Here is a 14,851-nt window from a genome sequence, read left to right as displayed (position 1 = left end):
AAAATTATCCATTAACTCTTGATCTTGAGCCAAGTTCTTAAACAAACATAAAGTTTAGCTTGTTGCTAATTGCGTTAGAATATGATAAAGGGTATACAGCAATATGGAAATGAAGATTACGTTGTTTAGGCTATTACAGGTGCAGTAGAGGAGTGTTTGAACAGAGTAGTCTGTGATCATAGTGTCAGTAAAAGAGTACATGATTACCTAAGGTCTTAAAACTTAGTGCTCAAGTCTAACAAAGAGTTTGATACGGAGTTAATTAAACGCGGGAGGTATATACAGGGTGTGTCTTCAATTTTCCATGCATAATATACCTAAACCACTGGTGTTGTTATATTGTTCTCGCGTCGATCGTAACGTTTCTATTATTAACATTTCATCCAGCACGTTTATCCGAGAGGAAGCCTGCTACAATATTTACGGATACCGATGTCAACTTTGATAAAGAGTCCTGAACCAGAAACCAAATAAAAGATACATACAAGGAAGTCGTAAATCGTGTATCTACACGATATCAAACTAAGCTCACAGGCGGAATCGAAACAGCAAGATTGCATTAAACGTGACCGTCCATTTTTCTTCCCCACTGCTTCATTTCCAGAAATGGCTGTAAGATCGTTCTTCCTTTCGCTCCTTCCAGACCTCCCCGACGTTGCCCGTCTATCAGAGAACGTCCACGAGGCTGCACGTGAAACAATTCAGCTATAGCAGCCGAATGTTTTATAGTTCTCGTGCGCGTGTAAATTGCTCGTACGAAACGCAATTTCTGTCCGTCGGGACGATGTTGCGCGTTTCGGTTGTGTTCGTGTTTTCTATCGGAGAATCGAAGATGAAACTAGAGGCATTCGGTTCGAAATGCATTGAGATTCGTCTAACAAATTCGACGAGTACACCACGAGGATGTTGGTGCATTTATAGAAAATTTAAAGGAACAAAGATGCACAAAATGTCAATACACGGTATTATATATAAAATGTTACAAATTATTCAAACTAAAGTATTCATTACGACATTCAGGTGAAACAGATATTTACGTAGTTTCCATTTCTTTACTCCTATTCGTTAGAATGCAAATTTGGGCGAACAATCACAGTTTGTTGGCGAGATTCCGTAACGTGATCCGTGATAAAATGAACTATGTATAATTCATTTCACTAAGATGCCCTTTTAACTTATAAATTGCTACAAGTTTAATTTACCAGGGACGATTACTTAAATTTATCTTATTCATAATCGCTTAAAGAAGAAAAATTCGTTTGGAAGTTGTTTTAGACAACTTTACGTCGTTTGATGTAAAAACGTATAAATTACTGTGCTTTAGTTCCTCGAACATAATTATTTGAAGCGAAAAGTAAAGTTATGGTTTACAAATCGATAGAAATTTGTTGAATTCCATGAAAAGTATATAACAGACCGAAATCCACTGATTATTTTCAAATCTGTTACAACGGGTCTTTCGCATGCCGAAAGCTTTTCATCTCTTACGAGTGGAATTCAAAACTGATCGATATCAATCGAGTTACTGAATACTTCGATTACCAGTGACCTATTAAAGTCGAGCTATGAATCGTGCAGAATTAAGTAAACGTAAACTATATTTTCATTACCTTTTACTATCCATCCTGAGCGCTGTACTGCATTTGAAATACGAATCACGAACCAGATATTGCTCATTTCAGTAGAGAAATTCCAATTCGAATAATGGAGAGTAGCAATTGACCGATGGAAGGTGATTGGTAATGCAATTCGTGACATCGGATTATATATCGGCCAATTATAAATGCCATCGCAATATTATTACCATAATGCTGGCAATTATGCACGAAACTTATTATACTTTTGAAAGAAACGAAAATTAGTGTGTTATTGAATTTTACATGGACTAATTATAATTTCAAAGCTTTGTATCATTTTCGAAAACTACAATTCGCATATCACACCGAATAACAATTTAACTGCAAATTTATTCCAAGACGTATCGTCTCCTCCGTATCTACTGCAGGATCTAAAATTAATTTCACTTTTTTAAAAGCTCCTTTGATACAGCCATATTCCTCTGTATCTCTTGAAGCTAACATCATTCATCAAAACGACGAGCCGTAGACGAGTCCGAAGATACAAGTGCTTAGTGAAAAAACTCGGGTATACACAGCAGGCGCTATAGACGCCATAGTCGTTTGACATCGATTCACAGGCAAAAAAGGTGATGAATCGAGACCGAAAGATGACAAGCTACGTCAACGATGAGGAGGTTTTGGTGTTGGTTATCGGTTAAACGGAAGTCGGTATCGCCGGCATTTGCTGTTTCTGAAAGCTAGCCGGAAGAAAGCATGCCTAGATTGACAGCATCGTGCGCGAGCTTTCTTGTGTCGTTTTCTGTCTGATTTTTCCCGTTGTCGAAATGGGAAAAAGTGCCGCGAGAAGTTGCAACGAGGTAAAGATGCCAGACGGTGAGCAAAAGAAGGCGCAGACTCGAATGGAGGGATAAGAAACAGAGAAGGAAGGAAAAGAGACGGAGAAAGAGGTACAAAAGGCGAGAACGAAGACGTTTGGTTGGAGCTGAAGACGGGCAAAACAAAAGGCACGATGTTGAAAACCAGAAAATGCCTCGTGGGTCACGACCGGCACATGGTTCGCGAACAAAAAGCCACCGGATCTTTCGCTCAGAGAAAAATATTTAATCCCCTTGGTGCGTTCGCCAGCTTCTCTGGACGATCACCGAGCCAGACTGAGAGTGGCATTTTGCATTTTAAAGGGATTTATTAGAATAAGAGTTATCCCGACCTCGATCTCGTGAGAAAATTGAGAGAAAGATTGGTCCTTTGCTGGCGTCTTTCTAAAAGGACCTCTTTGATACTTTTTTCACGACTCTATTTATAATTTGCAATCGTCGAAGACTGGCAGGAGGTTTTCAGGAAATAAGAATATTTTTATTTTATACGGCTTTATGAAGAATGGTTTGTGTAGTGTACGACAGAACTACGTACACATTTTCGATAAGATTTTCGATATTATCAATATGCGACTTCATGCATTGCAATGATCTTTTAATTAGTTGTTTTAGTTAACTAAACTTCGTTGAATACAATTCATTCTTTCGTGTGTGAACTTGTAATACTCGAACGAGACACGGATAGCGGGAAGAACGGGCCAAGTTTTATAAATTGCTTGCTTTTACCTGGGTTCAGATAAATGGAGTTATTAGAAATTTCATTATTTGAGAATTTTGTCCATCCAGCTTTCGAATCGAGATCCGTATCACTTATTCCACCACTGTGAAAAATACTATATAAAGTTCTTGTACACGGAATATTGGATCATCTATGCACGCTAATGGTCTTGGCGTGTGAGTCGAGCAAACATTTCCGCAAGTTGTTATATGGAAACGAACTTTAATGTATTCCCTTTCTGATATTGCTCGTTTATAGTTTCTTCTGATCCGTAATTGAAAATTCTGCAATAAGCAGAGCTCTCGTTTAAGCGTTATAAAATATGTACGACGGCATCTAGAATGCATTAAGGAAGTATAGTATAAATGGGTGTCAGCTTTCTAAAATATACAAAAGAGAATAATAGAATATACGCAATAGGTACAATATATTAAGAAACTACTCAACAGCATTTCGGAACAGGATCGTTATCGTTGAGATCGCAAGATCAAATTTCACGTAAAAGCGTCGAACAATCCTTTCACACTCGCATAAATCATTCCTTTATCGCCTATCCAAGGCTTTCAACGATCCTCGATATCCTTGTATCGCGATAAATATACCATTTCTTCGCGGCAAACATCGAATGATTACCATTCGCGAGCGACAAAGGGTCATGAAACGTAACGACGATTACTCTTCAATTGTTCCGGGTTATGTTTTAATAAAAATCCACGTAGAATCCTCTATGCATATAGTCAGCATTCATATTCTCCCTGCACCTTCATAACATTTCAACTACTAGTCGTTCACCGCCAACGAGTGTGCTACGTCGATTCGAATTCATCGATGGGAAGTGGGCTAAGCGCGCGCGCACACACACACATCCTTATAAACCGTTACGGCATTTATCATCAAATAAGGCCACGAGTTTTCATTAGTCCGGAGGAAAGAGCACGGCGAAATATGGGAAAATTGGAATCTCTTTTCCATGGCCCGTTTTCCCGGAAGCAGACGATGAGACTTGGCACGAAGAACGAACGTTGGCTCGAGCCATAGAGCCGCGGTGAGTCGCGGGGTTAGAAGGGGGTGGCGCCGAACGTCAGCAGGGGTGGTACCACCGGTGATGGTTGAAAACTAGCGAAATGTCGATTCACGGCGACGGTATCGAGCGGAGGGTCGCGTTTATTTGTTCGTAGAAAACAAAGGCCGAGCAACAGGCCCTCTGCTCTTCGTCACCCTCTCTGCCGGTTTCGTTCCGCTCGTCGCTTCCGGCACCTTCGCCCTCGAATCGAAGCTCACCCTAGCGTCGTCAACTGGTAGCTACTTGGAGAATTCAGAAATTCAGGGGAAAAGAAGCTTCGAGTGGTGGAAAACGCGGTACGTTTCCGGAAAGTCAGTTTCGTAGCAAAGAGAGGGCACGATGTAGACGATCGAGTTTTATGGTAGACTTGCAACTTCAGTTCGTACTCGAAATGGAAATCTACAGAAAATAGAGAGAGAGAGAGAGAGAGAGAAGGTTAGAGGTTGGAGGTTGAACATATTGAAATGATCGGGGCAAAACGAACTAGGCCGTAATCACGTAGGGAGAGAACCACCCTGCTGAGAATGATGGAACATTTTTTCTCTTGCGTTTTTCTTTTTCACGATAAATCGATTCGACTAGAAATATTATTCCAGTCGAACGACGTGTGTCCGAAAAATTGGTCAGATATTCCCTGACCGATGCTTCGGTTTTAGTGAAATTTTAGAGGACGCACTTTTTCTCGTTTCCAAGTTTACGAGCAGAAAGCAGCGTAGAGCTGTAGAATCGGTAGGATTTATGGAATTGTACCTTTCACAAACCGCCATTCGTTCCGCCGAGTCCTCTGTTTATCTGCGCTTTGATTTATATCCCACACATTAACAGATCGATTCGTGCTCTATATTTTTGAAATGTACGAGATGAGACAGCTTGATCGTCGCGAGATTTTAAATTTTCTGATATTATCGATCGATGCTTGGATGTATGAAACTGATACCCGTATACGAGTACTATAAAAATAATTGTAACAGTTAACAGCTTTAACTTCGTTATCGATTGAATTATTAAATTTTGAAAGCTTCGAAATTCAATCGAAGTTTAATCGAATAAAATTACTGTCATGTGTAATAGCGTTGAAAAGTTTGAGAATTTTAGTTCCTTCTATTTGGTTCTATTTAATTATTTAATTACAGTTATGAATCTTGGATCATTGTTGATTTCTACTTTGATCAAAGAATGTTTCTGTTACTTTCATATACTATCAATTATTTATATACAATAATTTACAATAATTAATACCTATCTCTTAACATAATTCTCTACAATAGCCTGAAATCGAACAACCTTCTTAGCACTGAGAATTTTCAAGAAAAATAAATCTCAGATTACACATTGTAATTATAAGAAGAAGCGAATTTGCAATAAAACCAATTCTAAAACATTCGAGTCAAGTGATCCAATTCATCAACCATCGTTGCTTAACAAATTCAAACACATGGCTCAAACTGAATCATCATCCTTTCCCAATATTAATCTGTATTTTTCACCGCTATAAACTCTCGAATCTCCTGTCAATCATAAATCATACACAGTTATTACGCAAAATGTTAGCTACATCGACGTCATTGCATTAATCGCGCGCCACAGAACCAATAGACGCGTAATTTCGAGATTCAGCTAGATACTCGTTTAGTTCGGAAGCCAGGTCGGCTTGTAGCCTCCGTTACCAAGGATTTGCATATCTATGAGTGCAGCCCGATGTATATACGTGTAAAGGGCTAGGTATACAGCGAATAGGAAGTCGGCGTCGCATCCTAGAGGATAAAGACGGAAATACGTGAGGTATAGTTTCGTAAGGGGATGAAAGGCGAACAGTGGAAGGCTGTGGATGCCATAGTGGGAAGGTCGTACGGCTATTTGTAATTGTAATTAGCAGCAGGCCGATTCATTACACCGAGGAGAGACGTACGGCGAGATATGGTCAGGTTAAGTTTGACTAAACGACCGATCGACGACTTATATACAATGGCTCGTGAAAGTACTTGAACAATTTGAAAATTTCTATATGTGTATTTCCTATCAGTTTAGAAGATCTTTCTCAATCTGTCTTATAATGAAAAAATCGAACAATTCGAAGATACAGAACTTGTCGAATAACAAAATGCTTCTACAAGGTTTGACAACTATAAAACAATACCTTGCTATTGCATATTTCTGTTTAAAGATCGATTTAATCGCGTCATAATGATATTATTTTAGATATTAGACATGAAAAGGGTATGAGAAACTAAAACGCTCTTTTAAATCAGATAAATAACAATTGAATCGCGTATTGTGTAAATATCGGCACATCGGATGACAAAATAAGACAAATTCCGTCTCCCAAGAAACAGCAATCGTCCACAAATTATATAGTCCAAGTTTTAATACGTACGAACGATCGAATTGTAATTTCGATAGGACAGAGATAAGTCTCCAGTGAAATGCTGTTCTCGTGCGATAATGGGATGAAGATTTTATGCAGGATACCGTATTATAGCTCCGTCAAGGAACGAATGAAACGTGACGCACTGAAAGTTTGATGGTATCTCGTGTGACGAAGATTGAGGAGATAAGGGTGACTTTTTGGTAGCTTTGAGGAAACGAGGATGGCATATACGAGTTTCAGAGAATATCTTTTTGTTTTTATGTAAAGTGCCTTTTGGTGGGACATGCGAGAATATCAGACACTTTCCGCTGGGAAGATTCTCGAGGAAGTGATATGCTGATTTATGAGAAATGTTCGTAGTTTGTGGGTTAGACAGTATATACAGGAGGGAAAAAAGAATAATGGTGGAAGTTTCTAGCAAATGTGAAATTTAGGTAGCTTGTATCTTAGATAGATTATATACGAAATAAGAATAAAATAAGTCATATCGGCGAAGAAATCATATTAGACGCGTAACTTGATATTTTTATCGACTACCGATATAAAAATATTTCTATTATCGCCATATCCAGAATTTATTTCTTCTTTAATTTAAGACTCTTTGTTAAACTTCAATGTTTTTAGCTTATATCAATCGCTTCTGCTTAAACCGGAAAGAACAAACTAATCATTCGCTTAGGCACGTTAAACTTCGAGATTGAGGTTGATTCATCCAATGAACGCTGGCTGAAAGTGCAGTAGGGATAAGTTTCGAAATTACTCGACAGCGGAGGAGTTTCCTTGCAACAACACCTCTAGGATCTTCGCAAACAAGCGTAATTTTAGACACTTTCTGCAGGCTATGGACGATATAAGCAGCAAGATACAAGCGCATCGTATCTTCCATGAAATGCTCCCATAACTGACCATTTAACCAACAATAAAAGGGAAATTCAGTTTAGGACAGGGGGTGAAAAGAGAAAGTCGCACGTGGCCCTTCCAAAAGACAATAGCCCTGTTCTCTGATTCAAAAGTCGAGAATCCATGTGTCTAGACGAGACAGAAACAAAACGAGGAAACGCGCGGAGAAGCAAGTGGAATGACCTTTGTTTCGCAATGTTGGAAAATTCGGGAGCTCTCGCTGGGAACAGCGAAATTGAAATCTTCTTTTGTCACCTCGTTTCCGGTCAGAGAGTCTTCAACGTAACGAGTTGAATTCATTTAGGAGATACGACGAATGTTAGAGAAAATGAGATACCTTCGTGGGACTGGAAAACCTGTCAGAAGGTCTGTAGGAAATCATTGTGTTGCTAAAGGAAATAAAGCGACGATAGGTATAACGAGGTTGATGAGTTTAGAAAGTTCTGCCGCAATATTGCACATATTTAACGATCAAATATTTCAAATCCTTTTAAGATTGCATTAAGATGTATTATATAATTCTGCTTCGCAATTTCCTAATTGTCTTTTAATTGTTTTTTGTTCTTTTTATTGGTCAATCCTATGAAATTTCCCAATCGATAGAGAAGAGCATAGAGAAAGAGAGAGAAAGAGTAAATTAATATTTATAAAGTTACATATTTAATTTACAAATGGAGAATTTAAACTTCTATCTTTACATTATGGTTCTTATTCGTCAAAGATATATTTATATTTAAATTATTAAAAAATACTCAAGGATGCATGAATTTATGATTATTAAAATATTTCAATCGCTTTGAAACTTATATCGTTTCCCAGAAAAATTCAATAGATTATCAAAGTTCTATAACATATCACTCGTACCACTGGAATGAAAATCAAGAATTTTATAATAACCTGTATTTTCCTTTTCTCTTTTTGCGAATAGGGAATTTGGTAAAAATATCGCGAGTTTCAGGGGCGACGGAAATAACTTATGATGGGGTCGCTGACAGTGTTCAGGATACGTAGCGAAAATGTTTCGAGCTTCATGAATAATTCACTGGCAGTCAAATTTGAATTCGATATTTGTAGATTACGCGGTCTCCGCTTGCGTGTTCATTTTTCGACAGTCTCTCGTGTTGTTTATTTAAGCATTATAGTAATACACGCGATTTCAGCGTGAAAATCGCCCGTGATAGCTATTTTTCTCCCCTTTTTCTCGGCAAATACCCAGCGAATTATCGCCACTGGAAAAATATTTTGAAACGCTGGCAGAAAATTCGTGGGCACTAATTGGCACGCAAAAATGTTCAACAACAACAAAAATTGCCAGCGTAATTCGCGCTCTTTGTTACTTCGATATTTTTTCATTTTTGAATATCCCGTTCGTTGAAAACCGTTCGATCATTACTGCGCCACAATAAGTGTACTTTTTAGCTGGCGAAAGAAAGAAATCAAATTATGCTCGGTATGCTCGTCGATTCGATTTCGAAAAGCTTGTTGATTGACGGCGGAATTACCGCGAATTTTTCATTCTACGCGGTTCTCATTCATCAGGTACCTTTAATTATTTAGTTAAACATTGATCAAATATTGTCCGTATTACAGGATTTTCTTTTTATCTTTTCCCTGTTCTTTTTTCTTTTCTGCTCTCGCGTGCACTCGCGTACTTGCGGGAATATATTTTGACCGACGGTTTACAGTGCAGTTGATCTGCATTTTGTGAATGCATTCACGTACAGGGTGTTGTCTAGTATCGTAATGCGGTAGGAAAGCGCGAAATACTATCGAGAAGATAACGGTAGCGTGGCCTGAATAAAATCATGTATACATTGTGAACTGTTGTTACCTGGAAAAAACAACGAATTGCTTTTCAAAAGCAATTTGTTATCTGTGGAGTTTCCATTTTCTTGTTTCGTATAATCAGTAGGCAGATATTTACGCATTTATGGAAATATCGATTTATACCTCACTAAATGTTAAAAAAATATATCTTATGCGTAAAAATGAAAAACATTAAAATTATACTCGGCTGAAATAATTATATTCTAAAATGATACGTAAAATGGACCGTAAGGACAAAAATATCTGTTCAAGAAATAAAGTTTCGAAAGTTGATACGACATTTAATGTATTGTAATTTAATACATATCGTGCGAAATTATATAAGATATCCGGAATAAAATACTGGCTATAATAATTAATAAATGAAAGAAATATTCCTTTAGATTATAGTAAATGAAAATGTAAACTTGTGTAGACATTTATAGTGGAGTTATTAAGAGTGATAGCTGTAAAGTAGCAAATGATTCAAAGAATCTTTCAATCTGATGAATGGAGTGCTAAATGCGTTAAAATCGCGTAATAAATCACTTTCGAGTTAGCATGATCGCAAATTGATTAGAGAGCTGGCAAGGAATGAAACAGCTACGATTAAGCAAAGGAAAGTTAAGGGGTTAAATGACCGAAACGTGGTTGGTTATCGATCATCCATCGTTCGAAATGTTCAAATGCACGTGCAGTGAAATTAGCCGGTGATTGATACTTGTTATCAAAGTATAGTCACGTTATGGCAAAAAGGTGCAAGTTATTATACAATGTTATACTCTTCCTAGTCGAAATGTGTAATTTTAATTAAATTCAAATTAAATTAAACTTTAAATTTTTAAACTTTTGCATAACTTTTACTTTAAAGTACATTTTTCGAATGTGCATGTGAATTTAAATTTGAAGATAAAACGCATAATTAACGAACGTAGCTCGTGAAATGATTTTGAAAACGTTTCGAGAAAGCGGGAAAAATATAGCTTAATTATAAATCGTAAAGTTTTAACGTTGTTACGCGAGGTATATAAATTACTCTGTATCGAACAGCAAACAGAATTTCAATGAGCAGCTTGGATATAATAATTTCATCAAACGGATCGATTTTGCGTTTATTTTAAGTCTCTTTTATCTGTTTTCGGACCTGTATGATAAAACGTAATAAAAGCTACCTGAAATTTTACCAAACTTAAATCAGTTTATAGCGGTATTTGAATGCGAAAATGTTTTTAAAGCTCTATGCGAGTTTTCATCGGTAAATATTTTTCATATTCAAGATTTCTCATCAATGGAATAAAAACGATATTCCGGTCAATATGTGACGCATTCAAAATTGTTTTCAAAGAAAATAATAGCAAATTGCTCCGTTATAACTTTTCGCTAACAATCTTTAATTTTAAACATTACCTATAATATGTCCAATCTCAAACATCATAGAATCTTCAAAAACTTAATATACATACATATTTTATCGTGTACTGTTTTCCAAATATCTTAATGCATGTACAATGATTTTTTTATTAAAAATTGAATCTTTGTATGAATATAAAATTTCAATCGTTTTCATGAAATTGCAATATAAACAATATATGAAAATGGCAAGATAGGAATTTTGGCCGCAAAAGGCACTCGATAAGGGTTATTAGCATACAAATAGGTATTAGAAATCTGTATGGTTAAATATGATGGAGGAAGCATAGATGTGTACTTCTCGTATTATGTGCATTTTGACGAAGGTTGGTGCTGCCTTCGGGGCACAATCTCACCTCATCGAGTAGTTAAAATTAATAGAGATCACGGTAGTTATCATTCACAGACGGTTCCACGTTCGTTGGTCTGCTTCAGAGATGGTAAAATGGAACGAAGTATAAAGACGAGAGTTCTACCGTATATTATAAAATACACATATTTCACTGTCGAGTGTTTTAAACTTTCTACGCAGAAATAATATTCTTATACCATTTGTGATCTCAGAAGGTATAATTACAAAGAAAAAGAGAGAGAGAGAGAGAGAGGGAAAATTACGCTTTAACAAATATAAAGTTTATATTTCGAGGTTGCAGAAAAATTTCGTAAAAGATGAAAAATTTTTTTAAATTTAGTATTCAAGAAATGAAAGAATTGTTCCAAAGTAAGTCATGTACAAAATATTTCAATGTAACATATTCAGGTTCCAATATACAAATATGGTAACATCAAAAAGTACAATGAAACATCTATCGTTAAAACTAGCTATGAAGAAAGGCATTTTTTAACTCTTATTCTAGCTTCGAAAAAGCAAATAGCGAAATTATCCATCATACTAATAAAAAAAAAAAAAGAACAATTCTGCAGCACCGAGAACAAAACTTCTACAATTCGCTGTATCTATTAGTGTGTATTAGTGTATGTACTTCCATAAATGTGTCACACATTAGATTTGAAGCAATCCTAGAGAAGCGTAGAATTCGAAAGAATGGCATATTAAAGGTAAATGCATGGCAGGATACGAGTAGACGGCCCAGATTGCATCTGACAGACTGTCGTAGAATTGGCTGCGCATTTCCTTTTTCCTAGGGAGGAAGGTCGCATTTCCTTTTCACAGAGAGAGGGTGGGAGAAGGGGAGGAAAAAATACGAGCACCCTCGTGCCTCCAAGAAGTTCTTTTCCACGAGGATGGTCCTCTCGACCAGTCGCCTCGACAAGCAATCTCACGAAATTGAACCGCGCGATTTCACGTCGTTTCGCAGACCTTATCGTTCGCGTTCCCCTTACGGTTTCACTGGTTTTCATTTGCACCAGGACTACGGAAACAGTTCGAACGAAGCAACGATCGAGAAACGTCACGCAAAGTTCGCAAATTTGAATAGCTGAAAAACGAACGTCGTATTCGATTAATTCCTGCATTGACAAATGATTTAAAACGAGCCGAATGATATACGATCAATGATCGATTATATCGCGTGAGATTAAAGTTCGGGAGCGAGGTGTTACGGTGATATCAATCACTATGTTAATTAAAGGGCGATGAACTTGTCGGATTTCTGAAATTGAGGTGATCATTCGTAATTTCATTTTATTTAAAGCTTTTATGGCACGTTAACGATGACCCAGGATAAAATTGCCATATGGTTCTGATTTCTTTTCGGGCAATAACCATATTACTGTAGTGATTTTTAATACAAGCGATTTCAGCGATATATTCAGCTCAATATATCCTCCTTTTTCAATTCTTCATTATCAAACTACGCATTGTCTGCCGAAATGTCTTATTCTGTTAATGCCTCATCGCCCGGAGAAGAAAAATTATTTATGTAGGAAACAAAATTTGTATTTTTATCGAGAAGTTGGAAATATTTGATGTAACGAAAATGTACGTGTCTGTATAATTTAGCGAAGCTATTGATAAATATCGCGGAATTCTTTTTACGCTTTCTTGACACTAACGGTAAAAAGGTAGATTTCAACCAAGGGGTTAATAGCTATTTCTAGATACCTATTGCTAGATTTGTACAATTCCTATACAAAACTTTCTTATTACGATTTTGGCTCTGATTTTTATTTTGTGTATATTCAAACTGTCACCGCCCACGTTTAGTCTTAAAACATACGCGGAGAATATTTTACAAGATAGAAGATAGTCGAAAGCAATTTGGCAGCCGTTTAAGTTAAACGCAAGGGAAATATTCCAGCGTGGGAAATGATTCCATTGGAAGGTTGAATGTGTTAGTCTTGAAAGTTCCATCGATTTTTGCTTGGCGCGCCAAATATGTGCCATCCTAGCAATTTTGTCATCGAATTGGAATTTATGCTTCTTGGACGCAAAACGAAGCAATCTAGTTGCAGCGTCGTTCTTGCCGTTATAGAACGCCAATTTTTTCTGACTTTCGTTCGCGGTACAGAGTGGCAATATATACATACATATAAATCATACGTATAAAGAATGCAATACGTGCTGGAAATATTCAATCCTTCGAATTATCGATTTTTCAAAGTAATAATTTACGACGATACGTTCGTCAAATAGTTATTGGAATTCAGGTTATACAAGGATGATCGATACTGTTTCGCTCCACAATATCATATGATAAAGCTTTTGACGGTTATGGCAAAGCCAAAAAACAAAAGATTCAAAAAATGGCACAGGTGAAAAATGGGAAACAAAAAATACTTCGTCCACTATATCAAACGTGTAACATCAGAGATTGTAACCCAATGAAAAGCAAGATTATTCTACTCGAAACAGAATGAAATGAAACTACTTAATAATTTCCCTTCAGAGAAAAATCTATTTATGGTTTAAAAAATATGTTGCTCGAGGAAGGGAAAAGTTCATGTAAAATTCTCCCTATAATTAATGATCCCTTGTTCGAAGAACGTATTTCCTCTCGCTGTTCCACGACCTGGATCATCGATCAAGCACAAAATTAATAACTTATATTAACGTCTCGCGTGTACACGAAGGCGTTTGTAACGAATAGCTATCGGTTGTTTCCGTCTCGCTTACTTTCCCGGTGATTTTTCTACCCACAGACATTGATATCCAACGTCTGCCTCTTTGTTCCACTCTGTCTCCATCTGTCTGGTGAAATAAGTAGGCCCAGTGGGGATTAAAACCGAGTTCTCGTGTCATCGGCTTAGAGTACGTCATTTAGTGGCTTTGTTCGTTCGTACGCGTCTTCTTGCCAGTTGTCTCTAACACGAGCCGCAATTCTACGTAATTCTACGTCTACGAACGATCGTATAGCATTCACGAAACAGGTATACCACGTCGATCGTTAAAAGGAGAAACTAGATGTTTCCAGGCGGATCGTTCTTTCCAACTTAACGAACCTTACAAATTATAAACATTAATTTTCGTTAAATTTGTTACGATGTTTTGTTGTTTGGACAGCTGATGGATATAGAACTTCCATTTATGCTACGATATTGACATATATGACACGGAGAGAGATTTGTATTCATTTCTACGTTGCTTGCTGTGACGTTTAACAGCTTCGTTTAAACAATCGGAACAAAAATCATTTATATACACTCTGTGAGGTACGTCCAAAAGCAGCGCAACTCCACGAAGAGACAAACTATGGCAAAGTAATACGTACAACCCGGATCTCGATTCACGACACGCGATTCTATGCTCGTAAATTAGAAACGAACATCACGACGATGCCGTCGTTTCCCTTCCGACACTCTTTCGCATGGTTGAGTTGAAGCGCCCGAGGATCGCCGAAAACTAAAGTCGTAAAATTATACGTGTCCCGTTCCCTCCTGGCCGATTTCGTGGTTCGCTGCTCCGTGAAGATATACACGCGTATAGTTTGAACAGAAGGGAGAGATAGAGAAAAGGGGTTGATTCGTCTATTTCAAGTTCTCTCGAGGATGCCGAAGAAGCAGAAGGAGGCCCATGGAAGAAGGGGCTGGGAAAGTTGTTTGGCCAGAAGTACGGCGAACTCGGTTTGTAGGCATCGATCGGACTTCTAACGAGCTCCGGCTAACTAGTTTGTACCGAGATCGTTGCCACGAATAGTCCTATTTGAATCTGACTTTCACGTGATAAAATGC

The 14,851-nt window shown here is 37.4% G+C and overlaps 1 protein-coding gene and 1 long non-coding RNA gene across 4 annotated transcripts in view; one reads left to right on the top strand and one right to left on the bottom strand.

Moving 5' to 3' along the window:
- Nucleotides 1-14,851, bottom strand: part of LOC122566773 — a 642,331-nt gene that overhangs the window by 506,134 nt on the left and 121,346 nt on the right. The window lies entirely within an intron of this gene.
- Nucleotides 1-14,851, top strand: part of LOC122566778 — a 167,782-nt gene that overhangs the window by 128,518 nt on the left and 24,413 nt on the right. The gene's annotated exons all lie outside the window — the stretch shown is intronic.

This window comes from Bombus pyrosoma, linkage group LG4 (genome assembly GCF_014825855.1).
Source record: "Bombus pyrosoma isolate SC7728 linkage group LG4, ASM1482585v1, whole genome shotgun sequence".
In the NCBI taxonomy this organism is placed as follows: Eukaryota; Metazoa; Arthropoda; class Insecta; order Hymenoptera; family Apidae; genus Bombus; species Bombus pyrosoma.
This window is presented reverse-complemented; position numbering and strand designations above follow the sequence as displayed.